Source organism: Oreochromis niloticus, linkage group LG16 (assembly GCF_001858045.2).
Source record: "Oreochromis niloticus isolate F11D_XX linkage group LG16, O_niloticus_UMD_NMBU, whole genome shotgun sequence".
Lineage (NCBI taxonomy): Eukaryota > Metazoa > Chordata > Actinopteri > Cichliformes > Cichlidae > Oreochromis > Oreochromis niloticus.
Genome location: NC_031987.2, coordinates 30,818,350 through 30,834,964, shown reverse-complemented (window position 1 = coordinate 30,834,964; position 16,615 = coordinate 30,818,350). Strand labels below are relative to the sequence as shown.

Here is a 16,615-nt window from a genome sequence, read left to right as displayed (position 1 = left end):
TGGTTCTTTTTCCACAGAGCTCCTTTGGTTTGGAGCGTAGTTGGGTCGGTTAAAGGGCCGGATACTTGGGAGTTTGAATCTCAGTGAACACAAAAAGGGGACCAAAGCAGGGTGCTGACATTTTCCACCTCAGTTTTACTTCCTTTTCTCTCCAGCTCCATCTCCACTCTCCCGTTTCTCCTGGGTATTTGCAAGTTATTTGCAGCTAAGTCAAAGCTGTTGCTCAAGTCTTCCACTGGCTCTGTGGGTGTAAAGGGGAAAGGTGAAAATACAAGTGGAAAACCCAAAGCTGGAGTATAAACCTGCTCTACGTTTAATATCTTGCTTCTGCATGGTGGTTTTATTTGAGGAAAGTGACTTCCCCAAGTCACCTTTGAAATTACAGGCAGAAAAACCGAGAACCCAAAGATGTAATGACGAAGGAGCTGTTTTCCTCTCCTGCATCTGGGTGCGTCTTTGGGACGACTCAGTAAGAATTCTAATGTTTCCGTCTCTTCCCGTTCCCGTTCATTCGATCTGTCATTTTCTCTGTGATCCCACATTAACACAAGCTGAGAGCTTTCATAAACTCCTCCATCTCAATCCACCCAAGGACCTGGGGATTAATGAGGATGAACTCTCATTGGCAACCAGCAATGACAATGACATCACTGGCTGAAAAGTTGCTCTCATGCTGCTCTGATGATCGGTGCAGTAGCATGCTGACTGACACTGTGCACAGGAAGCAAATCAGACTTAGCATTTTGCATTAGCTGTGCATCACAGTGGCAGCTTGAACTCTCGTAACCACTGTAAATAAAACTCTTTGGCACTCGCAGCAGGGCTTTGTTTTCTGCTCTGAACTTTGAAGCAGCTTTAGGCAGACACTCGCAGAATCCAAAACAGAGCAAATGAAATATATTACACGTTAAAATGTACTTATTGTCCTTAAATACATTTCTCTCATGAAAGCGGTTGTGTAAATGACCCCAGCCATACAGAAGCCTTTGACATCAAACTGTAGCTGCTGCTGATACTGCAAAATCAAAGTAGAGAGCATTAGAATGACTACCAAGTTAATTAGCAAGAGTGAAAAGGAGTCTTAATGAAATGGCTTGGTTGGCATGTAAGTGAGAGTTGTAAAGGAGCTGATGAATCGAGTAGACGCTGAAGCACAACGGCTGCTCTTGGGGGAAAAGATTTTGACTTGCAGCATTTTGTTCCTCTGATATTTTTCTTTTTTGCCAAGAATAAAACCCAGCGGTCTCTCTCACACAAGTTGGGTTTGTTTTCATCTCTGCCCTCTGTGCCTGTGCGCAGTTCTCAGTATAATGTAGTCTTGTCATTTGTTGATACAACTCGGGAGCACTTTGGTTTGATTTGGCAGCTCTTCCTGTTATTGTTCTCCTTGTCAGTGTTTCTCTCACTTGCATCTTTTCTTTGCACTTTCAAACCAAAAATCTGAGGAAGATGTGAATCAAGGTTACATTTTTAGAGGACCTGGATGTCATTTGGTCTGTGAGCTCAAACAGCTCTGAGCCATTATTGTATTTGTACGTTAGTTGTATGTACGTTATCTGGTAATAACTCTAACTAGAATTCGTGATTAGAGTGTTTTAAACCAGTAAATGTGCAAACGTTGTCTGGAAAATAGTAATTGTTTGTATCATTGCACACCAAACTACAGTTTCTATTTTCATCCATCAGCCAGTGGCTGGAATCATACCCAGATATAAAAGGTTCTCTCCAGATCTAGTTAGCCTGCACCGTAGTGTACACCATAGCTTTCACACCTGCATCACCATGATGACACACAAATAAATAAAGGGTTTAGAATAAACAGCAATTGTTTTTGGCTTCCTGACAATGCATTACAATAGCCAGTAATCTACAAAAGTGTCAGTTCCTAATCATGTTTATAGTTCTTATCTGTCTGAATTGAAATATTTTATTTTATTTTTCAGTTTCCCCATGGGGCAAAAAATATTGTACTAAAACAGCTGACACTATGAAGAGTCAGCTGATTGTTGTTTAATAACTTTGTCATCAGTTTATTAAATATGCTAATGTTTACATATGAATATTTTCTAGATTATTGGCACTCAGAGTACATTTTTTCCCCACATACAAATTTCAGGGCTGAAAAATACATATGTCCTTTTATGAAAGAAAGATTGAAATCAGATGGGAGTTGTAGAAATGGATCCAGCACCTGGAGATATAACAAAATACAGCTCCCTGATATCAGGAATATTCATAACTGATACGGAGCACTGCTAGCATAAACATGAACGAGTCCAGGCTCCATTCATATGTACCTTTTTTTACAGTGAAGCCCCGTACATTCACCAGCTATCATTGCATCACACATCAGAAAACACACTGAAATATTATGTCATTATTGTGGGGAATGTTCCTTGGCCTCTTACCTCAAGTGCAATTTATCTAAGCCCAGTGGCCTGCTACTACTCCTGGCACTGCATGAGTACATCAAGCATACAAGTATATCACACCCTCTGACTAGCCTCTCTGAGAGGGGGTCTTCAGGAAAGCCTGTCAGCTGTGCTGCTCTGTGTGTGTGTGTGTGTGTGTGTGTGTGTGTGTGTGGACTGTCAGTGAGCATTCAGGTGCTGGCATGTCCAGGCTTCTGCCTAGTCCTCATGGGAGGCTAAATAAGCTGCCCAGCTCTACTGCCTTACATACCCACTCTGACACAGAGAGGAGGGAGAGATGACAGCAGGAGTACAGTTAGAGGAAGATGTGGATGTATAGGTGCAATTTCTTGATTTCTTTTTTTTTTTTTGTCTTACCTTTTTCCCCCTCTTTTCATTCCCTTCCTGTCACGCTCCATCTGGCTACACTTTCCTCTAACTGCTGCACTCCTCACTCTCTCAATTGTTCTTCTGCACACTTTGCCATTTCCCTGTGTCTGTACTCTGGAGCTCCTGGGTGGATGCTAGGAAATAAAATTTAATTGAATTTGTAGTGATGCTGAATCCGCTTGAAGTGATCATTGGAAGCACACAGCAGTACTCACTTGTTGCATTATTGGTAGCTGCTCTAACATGGAGACCATGGACACCAAGCTATGATCATAGATGCAGTTGTGCTGTGAGTTGCTGTGTGTGTGCGTGCATGTGTGTGTGTGTGTGTGTGTGTGTGTGTGTGTGCGTGTGTCAGAACATATTCAGCAAAGCTTTGATTTTCAACAACTGTTCATTAGCGTTCTTGTCTCACTCAGCTGCTCATGCCAAGTGGAAGTCTGCATCCTATTCAGCTTAAACCATCAGTGGTATCAGTTCTGTTTGAGGGTGGATAATTATTTTGTGCAAGGCAGAGCAACCTACATTTTTACAGCTGAATACAATGTCAAGAAACACGTGAATCGTCCCTCCTGTGTCAGCATACACAGAGAAGTTCAGTGTCACCTCATAACAGGAAAAAAAACAATTCTTTAAAACTTTTTGGGCAGTGCAGACAGTGTGGACCAGCATGGGTATGCATTGGTCAGCTTTGTAGGCATGTCATCATGTTGGAGATCAAAGCATTTCAGAAGCATGCTATTTCATATGACTGCCCTCTGTCTTTGTTTCCACAGCTTCCCATCACAGTGAGGCACTATGTCATGTCAACATTGAACAGTTAACCACATTGCTTTAGCCAGCTAGTCGTTAGCTAGGGAATTTAAACAAGCCATCTGTTAGTCACACTTGTCCCTAGTTGGCCGCTGCACAGGTGCCTTACAAAGCTATAACTGAACTGTAGTCAGGACACCAGTGTGCTTATATTACAGGTGATGAACTAACCATGTTTTATTTTAGATTAAAAAAAAAGTCCATCTTAGTTAACTTGGTTAAGCTGTAACTAGGCAGAGGAGCTGGTAATAATTTCTTAAAATAAGAGTCATTAGAGCAGTGGCTTCCCACCTGCACAGTCTTTATTGTATCATGATGCTTTTTTCAGGATGTGAGGCAGATTAGGAGGGAACAGGGGGAAGGAACTCTTTCAATAAGATGGCTTATCTGTGTCATTTTAACATAAAGTGCTTAAAATGCTGAAGAAAAATTATCTTAAGAGGCCTTAAAGGCACATCAGACTTATGCTCCCATTCGTCAGGCTCTCTCTCTCTCACTCTCTCTCTGTTTCTCTTTATCATATCACCAGTGAAATGAAATCATCACGCTGGACGGGAGGGGGGTGGGGAGGATTCTTTGAAGTGGGGTTGTATGAGGTACTTAACATAGTCAGTGTGTTGCCTACAGTTGATGGTGGCCCCAATTTGGAGGAGCAGACAGGAGGAGCAGCAGGGAAGCTAAGAAATATGGCGCCATAGACGGGGTCAGTAGCAAAATGAATTCTAGCCACATTTAAAAAGGGGCCCAGTTGTACAGTGCAGTGAGAATACTTTCACCAGTTTACCCTGTGATCAGAGAGGCCGTTACATCCATCTGTGACGTCTGCAAAGCCACCAGACTTCACTGGCATTTTACTACAGCAAATCCATGAGCTTCTGGACTTTTTCTGCTAGTTCGTCGTCTAGTACAGCATATATAGATATAATGGCTTTAATCCGCATTGGAAATTCCTGTCTGAAGGCTGTAAGGGTAAAATTGAAATGTTATAAATGTAGGGTACACTCGCACTGTGTAGATGTCTTTTTTTTTTTTTTTTAGTGGGTAAAAAATATTTTGCAGGCATTCTCCTTTTTATAAACCAAGTAGGCAGTTGTTGCTGGTGTTGAAATATCAAGGGTGCCTGCATGATTTTCTGCCATTGTATCAGACTTGCCGTCACATGTCAACTTTTTGGAAAAGACCTGCGACTGGCCAAAATCTTCTGTCCCCAACTAGATTTACTATTGCCTAAAAACAGAGTGTAGAGGAGGAAGTGCAGGAATCTAATTTCCTCTCTGATTGCTTGATTTAGAATATGCTGAAAGGTTAGAATCAAGTTTTTGCACAGTCATGCCAGATCATTAATGTTCATAAGGTTAATGGTAAAGCACTACAGTGGAGAATATGTCTGAAAATGTGCAATGTAATACCCTCCTTTAAACAATTGTGTGGCTCGGGTAAATAAACTTGCTCATTAGCATTGTAGTGTTTCTAATATTCCCTAAATCAATCCCCAAGCCCACAGTCTTGGGGATCTAAGTATAACAGACAGAGCACGGGCTGGCAAATATTATGTGCTAACGCCTGTGTGAGATATGGGTCAGTGGTTATTCTGTAAAAACTTCTTCACTGCTTTTGAGAGGCTTCTCCCTAACAACTGAAGAGAAATTATTACCATTCCGATTATTCACACATAATCTGTCGTTGCATCCGCCCTCAGGTTATGGCTTTTTCTCTCGGGATATTTGCATTCCGCGACTTTTTCGTTTTCTTTGTTTTTGTACCTCGCTCGCTTTGGGAGAGGTGGAGACTTGTATTTTTTTCTTTCTTTTAATGTTTGCTGTGCCTCTGCTTTGTTCACTTTAAACTGCAGACTCAGGAGTTTTCTCACAACACACCACCAGTGCGTCTGTTCTCTGCGTCTACGTCCCCAATGTACTCAGCTGCATTAGTGTCTCATGTAAGCTGTTTTTGCTCCAATTTTTTTGTCACTTTACCATAACTTCTTTTTATCAGGATCAAAAGCCCCGGCGGCAGCTGAGTGAAGGCTGTCTGAAACCTTACTGTCAGCAGCTGAAGCAGTTTGTGAGTCTCTACATGAGTGAGAAAAGGGGCGGGGGGCACTACAGGTTTTGGACATCTGACTGGCTAAGCTGTCAATTACATGCTGTTTAACAATTCCCCCAGCATCAAGGGGACCACTCTTTGGTTTTCCAGGATGGAACGACTGGGGAGAATAATTGGATGGCCAGTCAATCTGGTTTCTGATAGCTTGGTATCAGATTCCTTAGAGAATAATTTCTCATGACCATCTTCAGCTAACACAGTCTTCATCTCATTTATCTGTTGACCAGCCTTTTTTGTAAAAACATGGTAACTAACAGGAAAACAAATCTTCAAAGAACAGACAAAAAGTAGAGGCCCTAATCACCAGGCATCCCACGATACAATATTATGATGATATGGAGCTGCAAATCATGTGAAATCAATTCATTTTTTTTTCTGCTAAGTGAGATTATCAAGCATGCCAACACACACATGTCACTAAAATCTGCCATAAATGTTGCCAGTCAGAAATTCACATTACATTCGTGCTCATCAACTTTCCTGTTCTTCAAAAATTTAACCAGAATGCAACCAGCTAGCAGCCAAGTGAGTCAAGCCCCTCAAGTTGGGCTTATTGACAGCCTCATTCAGACTGATCGCAACATGTTAGCAAGCTCTCTTTATAAATTACACAGCAATTATGTACAGACCTTTGAAAGTCTCTCTGAGAGTGATTGCAGTCAGTCTGAGTCAGACTGCCACTGTTTGCAGAAAGTTTGCCTCCTATCAGACAAAATGAGCCCTCTTGTTTGTAGTATTGCTAGACTATTTTAATTTACTTAAAAAATATGGAATCAATTAGATTTGGTATTCCTGTATCAATACAATATCACCATGCAAAATATCATGGTACTATGCTATATACTGATAGTTGCTGATTTAATTGCTGTTAAAAGGTTCAGTATAAATATTGAGTAGTATCCCTGCTGCTGAGCCTAGACAATAAAGGGGTTAATCCTTCATACTGTGGTCCCTGTGGCCTGGATAGGCATTGCAGCCGTGCTGTGAGGGGTCATTTACAATAAGTTTTAATTTTCAAGTTTCTACGTTTGAAATTACCGTACATTTTTTATGAAGAAAAATTTGCTTTCAAAAAAGCAATCAGAACTAATGAGACAAAGCCATTGGGCTTGCATGCTAAATTATCTGATGGAAACTATCCTGAACCCTAAAAGAGGGTCAACAAAGGGATTTGACAGACAAGCAAGAGAATACCAGGTTCAAACAGAAAGACAGATATAAGTGCCAAAACTGATTAGTGGCTGTCGCATGGCAGACTATGCAAAAACGTTTTTGCTTTCCCATTTCCATGTTTCCCACAGAAATGGAGAAAGTACTTCACACAGTTTCTTAAATAAATTGATAATGGAGCAATAGTAGTTGCTAATCAGTTCCTCATCCCATCATTGGACTCAAATTCCACTGTCTTGAACTGTGGGTAATGAGATGGTGGTCCCTGGTCTGTTCTACAGAGTCAATGAGCTCCAGTTAGCAACACATGACCCAGTTTACGAACGGCAGCAGGTCCTCCATGGAGCGGTTCTTTAGCTTGCAGCAGATCTCCAGAACAGATCAAAGTCTAAGTCAGCAGCTCCACTTTCACACTGTGTGCACATACAAGGTGAACAACATTAGGTGACTTCAAGTCACTGCAGGTGAAATGAGGACTGGCAACGAGAAGTGGGCAGGGCCTTGACATAAACTCTTCTCAACCTCCAGGCAAAAGTGAAGAATACCACTGAGATTTAACCGGGTAGAAAATCCATTTGGTTACCTCAACAACTGGAGCCTGGAATGTCTCCAAGCAATCGGCCATCAGCTGCAAAGCCTCGTGCGACGAGCGAATCATTTTCAGTGTGGACACAGACCATAGTGTCCAACCTGTCAGTACTGAATTGCAACTGAGCTTTCAAAATATGGACGAGAAAATTATACAGAAATACAGGGGGAAATATAGTGCCTTTTGTTCTGTCTACCTCCCCTCACCCTCAGCCACTCTTGGCAGATAGCTGCCCTTCTCTGAGCTTGGTTCTGTTGGAGGTTTCTTCCTGGTAAAAGGCAGTTTTTCCTTCCCACTGTCACCAAGTGCTACTCATCAGTCTGTGGGTTTTGGAAGATTACCTCACATGCCTTCAGGCAACTGCTGTTGTAAATCAACGCTGTATAAATACAACTGATTTGAATGACTTTCAAAGTTGTTGTTTTTTTTTGTTTTCTGCTAATTTGCATTTGCCTGCAGAATGATCAGCATATGATTGTTCCATGCAGGCCTCAGCTGTAGGTCACAGCGTGTGTCACTGTTTCCCATCCCAAAAAACAAAACAATGAGTGCGTTACTTTATAGTCATCATCACTGGCAGGCCTTTAACAGTACGTGGGATTTCTCAGACGCATGCCTGTGTCTTTGTGTGCCACTCCCTCTCACTTATCTCTCCGACTCCCCCTCTCCCGCGGCTCTGTGGGAGGTGTAAACATGCTAATGACATTCATTTACTGTCGATTCTCTTTAATGTTTCCTCCAGGCTGACGTTTCATTATGGCTCCTGATAACATGAAGTCAGATCCAGTCCTAAGCTTTTCAGTTCCTCTTCATTCTCCTCAGATCAGGCTTTTGTGCGAATAAGGATGTGATTCTATACCTTTGCAGAAATACACAGGCTGGTTCTACTTTGTCTGACGATGGCATTATTTAGCTGTATTCGCATTATTTGTGCTGATTTTTGGGGAACAGATCAGTCAGCTGAAACATGAATCGACACACTAGAAGTGGCAGGCTAATCTAATAACGCGAGAGAATGCGACTGTCATCTCCAGCTGAGAAGAGCAGCCCAGTTTAAAGCAGCTTAATGCTACTTCCTCTTTTGCTGCTTTCAGTGACCTGCCTGACTGACATGCACGGATGCCAGGTTAGAGTTGGGTGTAAGTGATGCCGTAAACTTGTGTCTGTTGTAAAGCTGGTGACACTTACAGAATAAGACACAGGGTGATTGATGCACTATATGAAGTCGGGACGGCAACACACACACAAAGATGCAGATGGATGGTGTGCAATATAGGGCACCCTATCTTTTTGATGCTGCAGTAAATTTTCCGTGGTTACCCTGAGGTGGATTGCAGTGAAAGTTTCTGTGTTCCAAGCCTTTTCCCTCTCAACCTCTCACTCAGTCAGTTATTGTATGAGCAGAGTAAGACTCCGGGCTACCTGTGAGGTCAGCTGAAGTGCAGGGAGTAAAGGTCGGGAGCTGTTGTACAGTCATTAAGTGCTTATGGCTGTGAACTGTGGGACTAAAGGTCACACATGTTTGGAGCCAATTCCCTTTGCTCGCCCCCGCATCTAGTTAACACACTTTCTCTTTCACTTTAGCTCATGTGCTACAGCTCTATTTGAACACAGTTGGGCAACCTTACACAGTGAATTTAACCCTGATAAGCTTTGGATTTGTTGGCTAAGCTTTCTTTTACAGTATAAAGGCGAATTTTCCCAGAGAACTGCCACTCACTGGATATTTTCCTTTTTGGTCCGTTCTTTGTAAACCCTTCAGATGGCTATGTAGGAAAACCCCAGTAGTTAAGTACTTTTTGAAAACTCAACCCAGTCCGTCTGGCATCAACAACCACGCTATGTTTAAAGTCACTTAAATCAGCCTTCTTCATCATTTTTATGCCTTTGAAGCAGGTCGTGTTGATCTCTTATGCTCAAATGCAGTGAATTACTGCCATGTGATCGCCTGATTAGATATTTGTTATAATGAGCAATTGAACAATTTGTTTTCCTGGTTTTCTTTTGTACTGTGTAACTTTTTGTGTTTGTCTGTGGTGGTGATTCTCATCCTCGTCTGTAGCTGCCGACTGTCATCAGGAGGCAGTGTTCATAATGTGTTGAACAACTGGTAATGTGGGTGACACTTTTTTTTTTAAGCTTTGGATTATTCTGATCAGCTTGTGGTAAAGTGAAACCAACAATAAATGTTTCCCATTTCAGTCTGTTTTGTTTTTTTGTTGTTGTTTTTGTTCTTGCTCACTCCCCTCTCCTGTTCAGCCATTTTTTTCAGCCAATAAGCATTTCACCTACTCACAGTGTCATTACCACTCTGAGCATGTCTGTGTTCGAATACAACGCGATGCAAAAATCCCACGTTAAACTAATTGATTTGAAATTAGATTTTAAAGTTAAACTATTCTGTTTTTTGTTTTTTACAATTTCCAAACATACACACAGTTAAAATGAGGGTTATATGAAACATTGCCAAAGTTTGAAATATTGGGGTCAGTGTGTGTATAAGTATTCCCTGTAAGCCAAGCTTCAAGCTGCTCTAAATACACTGTTTCAGATTTTTTTTCCCATACTCTTGAGTGTATGACATCACTGACAGTGGACGTCCCTATTATGGTTATTTTAGAGACTCTGGTGTGACTGTGAGCTGTGGACCTGCTGTCCAAACCTTTTAATGAGGGGCATCCAATCAGAAGACAGCTGATTTAAAGAAAGGGGAAAGGAAGCTAAAAGGCTTGTTTTAAACAGAAGCTGAACTGAGGGGGTTGCATTAAGACCCAGTATAACATAAACAATAATCATTTTTAACTGTGACTCATGCAGTGCTACTCTGGTGGAGTCCAAAGATAAATATACAGAGCTGGGTGTCAGCATAATGACATTTATTTATTTTTAAACATGGTTCTTATAGCATCTGTTTTAACTGGCTTAGTCCCATAACACAAATAAATGGCTTTGCCAAAGCTTTGCATACGTAGTTGCTCATCTTTTAAAAGGTAAGAGTTAAATTTTCAGCAGCAGTAATCATCACTATAATTTGATAAGTGGGTAAACAGCATGTTGTGACCCTGAGGAACCCACTGTGTGTAAATACTAATTGATAATGAGATGATGAATCATAAATGCAAGGAAAACCAAAACAACATATTGCTGTAATTACATTTGAGTGACCTTGTTGAACCTGTCCTCCATATAATCTAGTGTACTGGTATCTAATGGGACTTCATGTAAAGCATGTTTCAGTAAATACTTTACTGAAACATGCTGTGTTACAAATGAATAAAGGTGGCATCCTCACCCTCTCACTTTTCCTCTCCTGTTCCTGTCCATGCTTCTCTTCTTTCTGTCTCAACACCACCTCCCCCCTTCGCTCTCATCCTCTTCCTGTTATTTCAATGAGGGTGGCTAAAGTGCAGGAATCATCAGAACAGCCCATGTGCAGCTGACTTCTGTTCAGAGCCATAATGCCTGACACTGCGTGCAGCTGAGCCCCATTCAGAGCCAGAATGTCTCCTCCATGTGCAGTTTGACTTCTTCCAAGACACCCTTTTCCGCCACTTCAGCCGTCTGTAGTTCAAAGCCACCACCACCCCCATCATGCTCCTTCTTCTCTCTGCCTTCCTTCGCCTCCTACCCATGATCTGATTTCTGATGTGAATGCTGTCTGCTTTGAAGTGCGGCAAGCCAAGATTGCGCCTCTCTTCTTACCTTTTTCTTAATGCTGTGACTAAGCCAATCATTACAAACAGGAAAACAGCTAACAAATAAAATAAAAACATTAAAGTGGACCTACTATGTTCATTGTCATATTTTTTTTATTTGGCTCTCTTAGAATAGCTGTGCATGATGCACAGTTCAAAATTAGCCTTATTTACCTTAAACTGGGCCTCAGCCCTTTAGTTCATCCTTGGAATCCTCTCAGCGTCCCCTCAGAAGAGCTGGAGGAAGTGGCTGAGCACAGGGCGGTCTGGGCGTCACTGCTAAGCAACCCAAACCCAGATAAGTGGCTAGATGGCTGGGTAAATGTATAAGTTACTTCTATACAAGTGGAACTCTTTATGTGAAACTGTGTTCATGTTTAATATGAACATCTAACAGTAGTGTAGTACACATGAGAATAATTAAGTCATTCACAGGTGAATTTCACACTTTAGAGATATCAGCTGTTCCACCAAAGTGAACCTGCAACATAAACATGAGGTAGAGTGAGGACCTGATGGTCATGTAGTCATATAGTTATTAGAATGGCAGCTGTCCCACAGTCACCTACTGTGAACATAGTGTGGAGGCATATGGAAATGGAGCATTGTCACATTGTACACGTGTCAGGTTTGGCAGAAAGGGAACAGTAGCTTTAAAGTAAAAAGTAGAGTGACTTTTGCCAACTGGATCATGAACCCTGCACCTGAATGCATCATTTATAGACACCAGTGGAAGATACAAGCAGCTGCTTGTAATTAAATAGACCTCCAGAGCTAACAAGCTAAGAGAAAGTACATTATATCTCCTGCTGTGTCACTTCTGGGTAACATTCAGATTCGTCCTATCATGAGTCTCAGTTTTAAACCCAAAGCAAGTACACAACTGAAGGCTGAAGCCAGTCACTGAAAATGTTCAAGTCTTTAAACGTCAATCCCTAATTGCTTTTTAATTTTCTGTCAGCTGACTAATGGTTGAATGTACAGCTAATTTCAGCTGTAATTGTGAAGTGATGATATTAAATGAATTCTCAGAGTGGACTGCATTTGACAAAACTGTCTGCAGCTCAATTGTGATAAAACATGAAGATGCTCCTGCACTGTTACTGAGCTCTGCTTGCTTCTGATGAAGTGTATATTTGAGCAAAGCAGGGCATGACACAAACACTTGGAGTAGATGAAAGAGATGAAATGATTAGAATGTGATGGCTGAAGATCAGGGTCACTTCCTTGTGTTTTCCTGGTCCTCTTGGGACATTTTTCCCGCTTCATGTTATTTTTTTATTTCCTCAAGTGAGCTTTTTTTAAAAAATCACATGACGTCCCATCTCACCTCCTCCTCCCGTGTTCTCGCTTGTTTTTGTCCCGGCTCCTCTGGGGCCTCTCGTTCATGGCAGTATAGAGCGCAGCCTCGAGCGAGTCTTGACATTTGTGGCGCTGCTGCAGAGGCGGGTGGGGCAGAGGTGAAGTGACTGGACTGTGGCGCGGGGGGACGATAAGGCAGAGGAGGAGATCCCAGATGAATTGTCTTTTTTTTTTTTTGACCTGGCGCACCTGGTCCAACAAAGTTGAAACTCAAATGCAGTCCTGCAGAATTTCTGTGGCTCTCAGGTGCCGAACTTCCAGAAACTGAGGTATTCGTTGTTTGCGAGCTGGTGTTATCTTTTCGTTGGAAAGGTAGATTTCCCCACGGTGCCAGTCAGTTACTTTCAGTCCAAAAGGCTTTAGAAAAAAGCTGGAAGAAAGCCATCATCATCTGTGTCATTCTGTCCTCTCTTTCAGTACACCCTGTACGCTGACAGTTAGGGAAAGCAGTGAACAGTTTTTATATTAAATAATTAGACTGACACTTTGCTTCTTTAGGGCGAATAGGCTATTCACAAATGGTGCATCTTTCTAATTAAAACTATCAGTCATCAGCAGATAAGTGAATATAGTGATGGGCAAACACATGGATTTTAACAAGTGAATGTGGAATTTACCACCTCGCACCTCGTGTGTCTTGCTTAATTGCATTTAGAAGCTCCCTATAAAATAAATGACTATCATGGGATGTTGAGGGGGGGAAAAAAGAAACTGAGGAATGTTTCTGTTCACTAAACCATGACCTGGTGGTGTGTGTGTGTGTGTGTGTGTGTGTGTGAGAGTGAGCATGCTGCATGCGTGCACCGAGCATATAAACATTGTACAATCATTCAGGTCAAAGCGGCGGTTTATTCAGCAACACTGCTCATGGTGTTTATTTCAGTCTCAGTTTGATCTATGTTTACACCGCTTGTGCGCACAGAAATGGAAGAGTGTATGTGTGTGTGTGTGTGTGTCTGCATGTTTGGGCACCGTGCCGTCCTACCTCACCCTTCTGACGCTAAGCTGCTTTAGCTTGATCACCATCTGTTCAGCCAGTCTGTGTTTGTGCGCAGAGACTCACACTCCTCTTCACCCACTTGTGTGAACACACACAAACACATACACACAGACAGAAAAACTGGAGCAGCACCGCTTGCGTTCAGACCTCAGCCAGCCGCCCCGGTGCTGCCTGCTGCAGAGACAGTGTGTTGTTTAGCTGTGAAATGGGAGTTTTCACATTACTGCTGAGGCTGTGCTGAGTGCAATTTGCTGTGGGATGTGCAATTCACAGAAGGCTGCTGCAGGTAGTGAGAGTCATACTGGAGGGTAGCAGTGTCTCTGCGCTAGTTAAAAGCTGCTCTTCTGGTGAACCCAGCTGACTATTGCATTTCCCAGTTCACCCACAGGACAGTGTGGAAAAGATGAAAAGCCACAGAAACACGCGGTGGTGCTCAGCAGTGAGCTGTCATTTTTATCCAGTCAACTTCAGACTGGCTCTCAAGCCATGTTTTGTGTTTTGTTTATTTTATTGTTTTTTTTAATATGTGGATCGTCTTTACATGTGCTTTCAAGGTAGCTTGAGTTAGGGGTATTGTAACCAAGGCAACAGATGGAAGATGACAACTTTTTAAAATCTCTATTCTAAAGTTGGGTATCAATATTCAAGCAGGTTTTAAGAAAAATGGCGTTCGGTAGGGCTGATTCATTATGACAGCATTGTTGATCACAGTTATTATACTCCGTATGCAAATCTCAGTTATTTAATATGACAAAATCAGGCCTATTTCTACATTACAGGGGATATCCTGCAACCTTAGATGCAATTGAAACAAGAAGACATCTGAGAGCTCCGTCAAGGCAGCTCACTCTCTGGGCAGGATTTAAGTGATGGATAATGGGTATGATTTGTAAATAACTGGACACGAATAACTTCATTTTATTATGTAATCTTATACTGCAGTATATTTCTAACTAGGCAGCTCATTTTCTTTCTTTAAAGATAGAAAACATTGTGAGGTCAACCTGAAAGAAAGGCAGATGTGAAATGTAAAAGTGAGGTCAGAGGTCAAATGTGACATGATATTTAGATGCAAACTATAATGTGATGTTTAGAGTCCCCATATACCAGTATCATTTCATAAATGCTTTTAAGCGTAGCTTGAAAGATGAGACATTTCATGAAAGTTTGACCTTATTTGACCTTGAAGAAGAGGTCAAAGGTCCAAAGTAAGTGATATTCAGAATCCTCATATACCATCCCCTATATGCCCATATGGTGTCAGTATAAACAATGGCATCATGTAACATAGTTTTAAATAGCTCTGTATAGTATTATCACGTTAAGATTCATATCAATCTACTGACCTTGAAGGAGAGGTCAAATGATACTTAAAATCCACTCTATATACTTACAAAGATTTATTGTAAGGAAAACAACAGTTATTTGGTGATTTTTGATTACACATTACAACATCACATAGAAGAAACAGACCAGCAACTGGCCAGTCACCTTCCCAAGAATACTTGGGAATACTGTTTTGTTTTGGTTTTTTTGCTGGTCCTGGGCCCTGGGCCTTGGAGCCAGTGGTTACATTGAACTCTGTTGGGTATTTACAGTTTGTATGTTTATTTATTTTTTGCTTTTAATGAGAAATGCCAGATTTAGGCTATTTACCAGCTGCAGAAATTCTTCTAAATGAGAGAGGAAAAAAAGTTTTTAGGAAAAACATGTTTTATTCTGATTTAGGGGACAATTTGCATGTCGAAGGAATCACAGTTGGTAGTTTGTTTTTTAAACACAAATTGTCATAAGACAGAGAGGAATTATATTTGCATACCTCCACTAATAATGGAGGTGTGTGCAGAACACTCATGTACATAGTTATACGTACATACACATATGATTTTATCACGGTCTAAAAGTCCAGTACATTACTTCTCATCCTCCGTCTCGTTTAAATGCCACCTTACTAACAGCAATCAGTGGAACACGGCTGTGTGCTCCTGTTAAACTTGGTGTATCTGGGGACAGCTTCCAGGAATAATCAGACATCGAAAGAACGTGGATGGGATTATGCTCCACCATGTCTATTCTTATACATTCTTACTCATTGCTTCATGTGTTTGAATCTGCCTCCACCTTCCGCTGCTAAACCTCGTCCTGTCAACACGTTCACTTTTTAATCACACATCGATACAGATTATTCTTCATTGTGTCCGGGTCACTTCAAACCTATTACCCGGGCGCTGTGAGTGCACCTGCAGCCAGGCGCTGTATTTAGCCGGTGTCCTGCTGCTGTAGTGCACTGTAACCCTGACTTGCTGGCTTGTTAAATCTGAACCATGAGTGGTAGACCTGTGTTTATCCCAGTGACCGAATTGGATGATGCACACGCTCTGCAGGAGGGATGATTCGTGGTGTGGACCTTGGCGATGACAGCCATAGTCCAGCTCTGGCTTCATTGCATGTGCTGATATTCTGCTGCACTCAGTGCACTCGCCTGGGGTTACTATTTCAACACTATTTTATTGCACCAAACAAAAAGAAAAAAAAACATCCTCTGTTAAGTCTTTGAGCTTGTCATCACATAATTTTGTAACAGTTCACTAGCAGAAAATTGATGTGACACAATAGAGGCATGGGCTTAATGGAGCCTTCTTTCCCCTTAATGCGGCTGGCATGAAAAGTTTTAAATTAATTATGCATCAAATGACTGTTTGTATATAATGTGGTCACTCACGGTAATGAACACAGAGATTCATCACATGACTCTGAAGCCCCCCTCTCTGGAATATTCAGCCCTTTTCACTTTGCTGGTTTTGGTTTTACAGCCCGTGTTTTCAGTTGCACAGTAACAACAACTGCAGTTTTCTGCACTCACTTAAAAAAGCTACCTTTGTCACCTGGGCACAGCATAAAGTAAGTATTTAGTATCTACAGAGCAGACATTGCCCTCTGAAGTTGCTGGAGTCCAAAACAAGGTTTTCTTCAGCACAGAATGCCTGCTCTGGACGTTTGTTGGTAGCCTGTAGGGGCATCACTGTGCTCTGGAGAGCCATATGTATGTGGCACCAGGGGGCAGTGACAAAAACTTGTG

The 16,615-nt window shown here is 41.7% G+C and overlaps 1 protein-coding gene across 15 annotated transcripts in view; it reads left to right on the top strand.

Moving 5' to 3' along the window:
* Positions 1-16,615, top strand: part of caska (calcium/calmodulin-dependent serine protein kinase a) — a 173,160-nt gene that overhangs the window by 38,337 nt on the left and 118,208 nt on the right. The gene's annotated exons all lie outside the window — the stretch shown is intronic.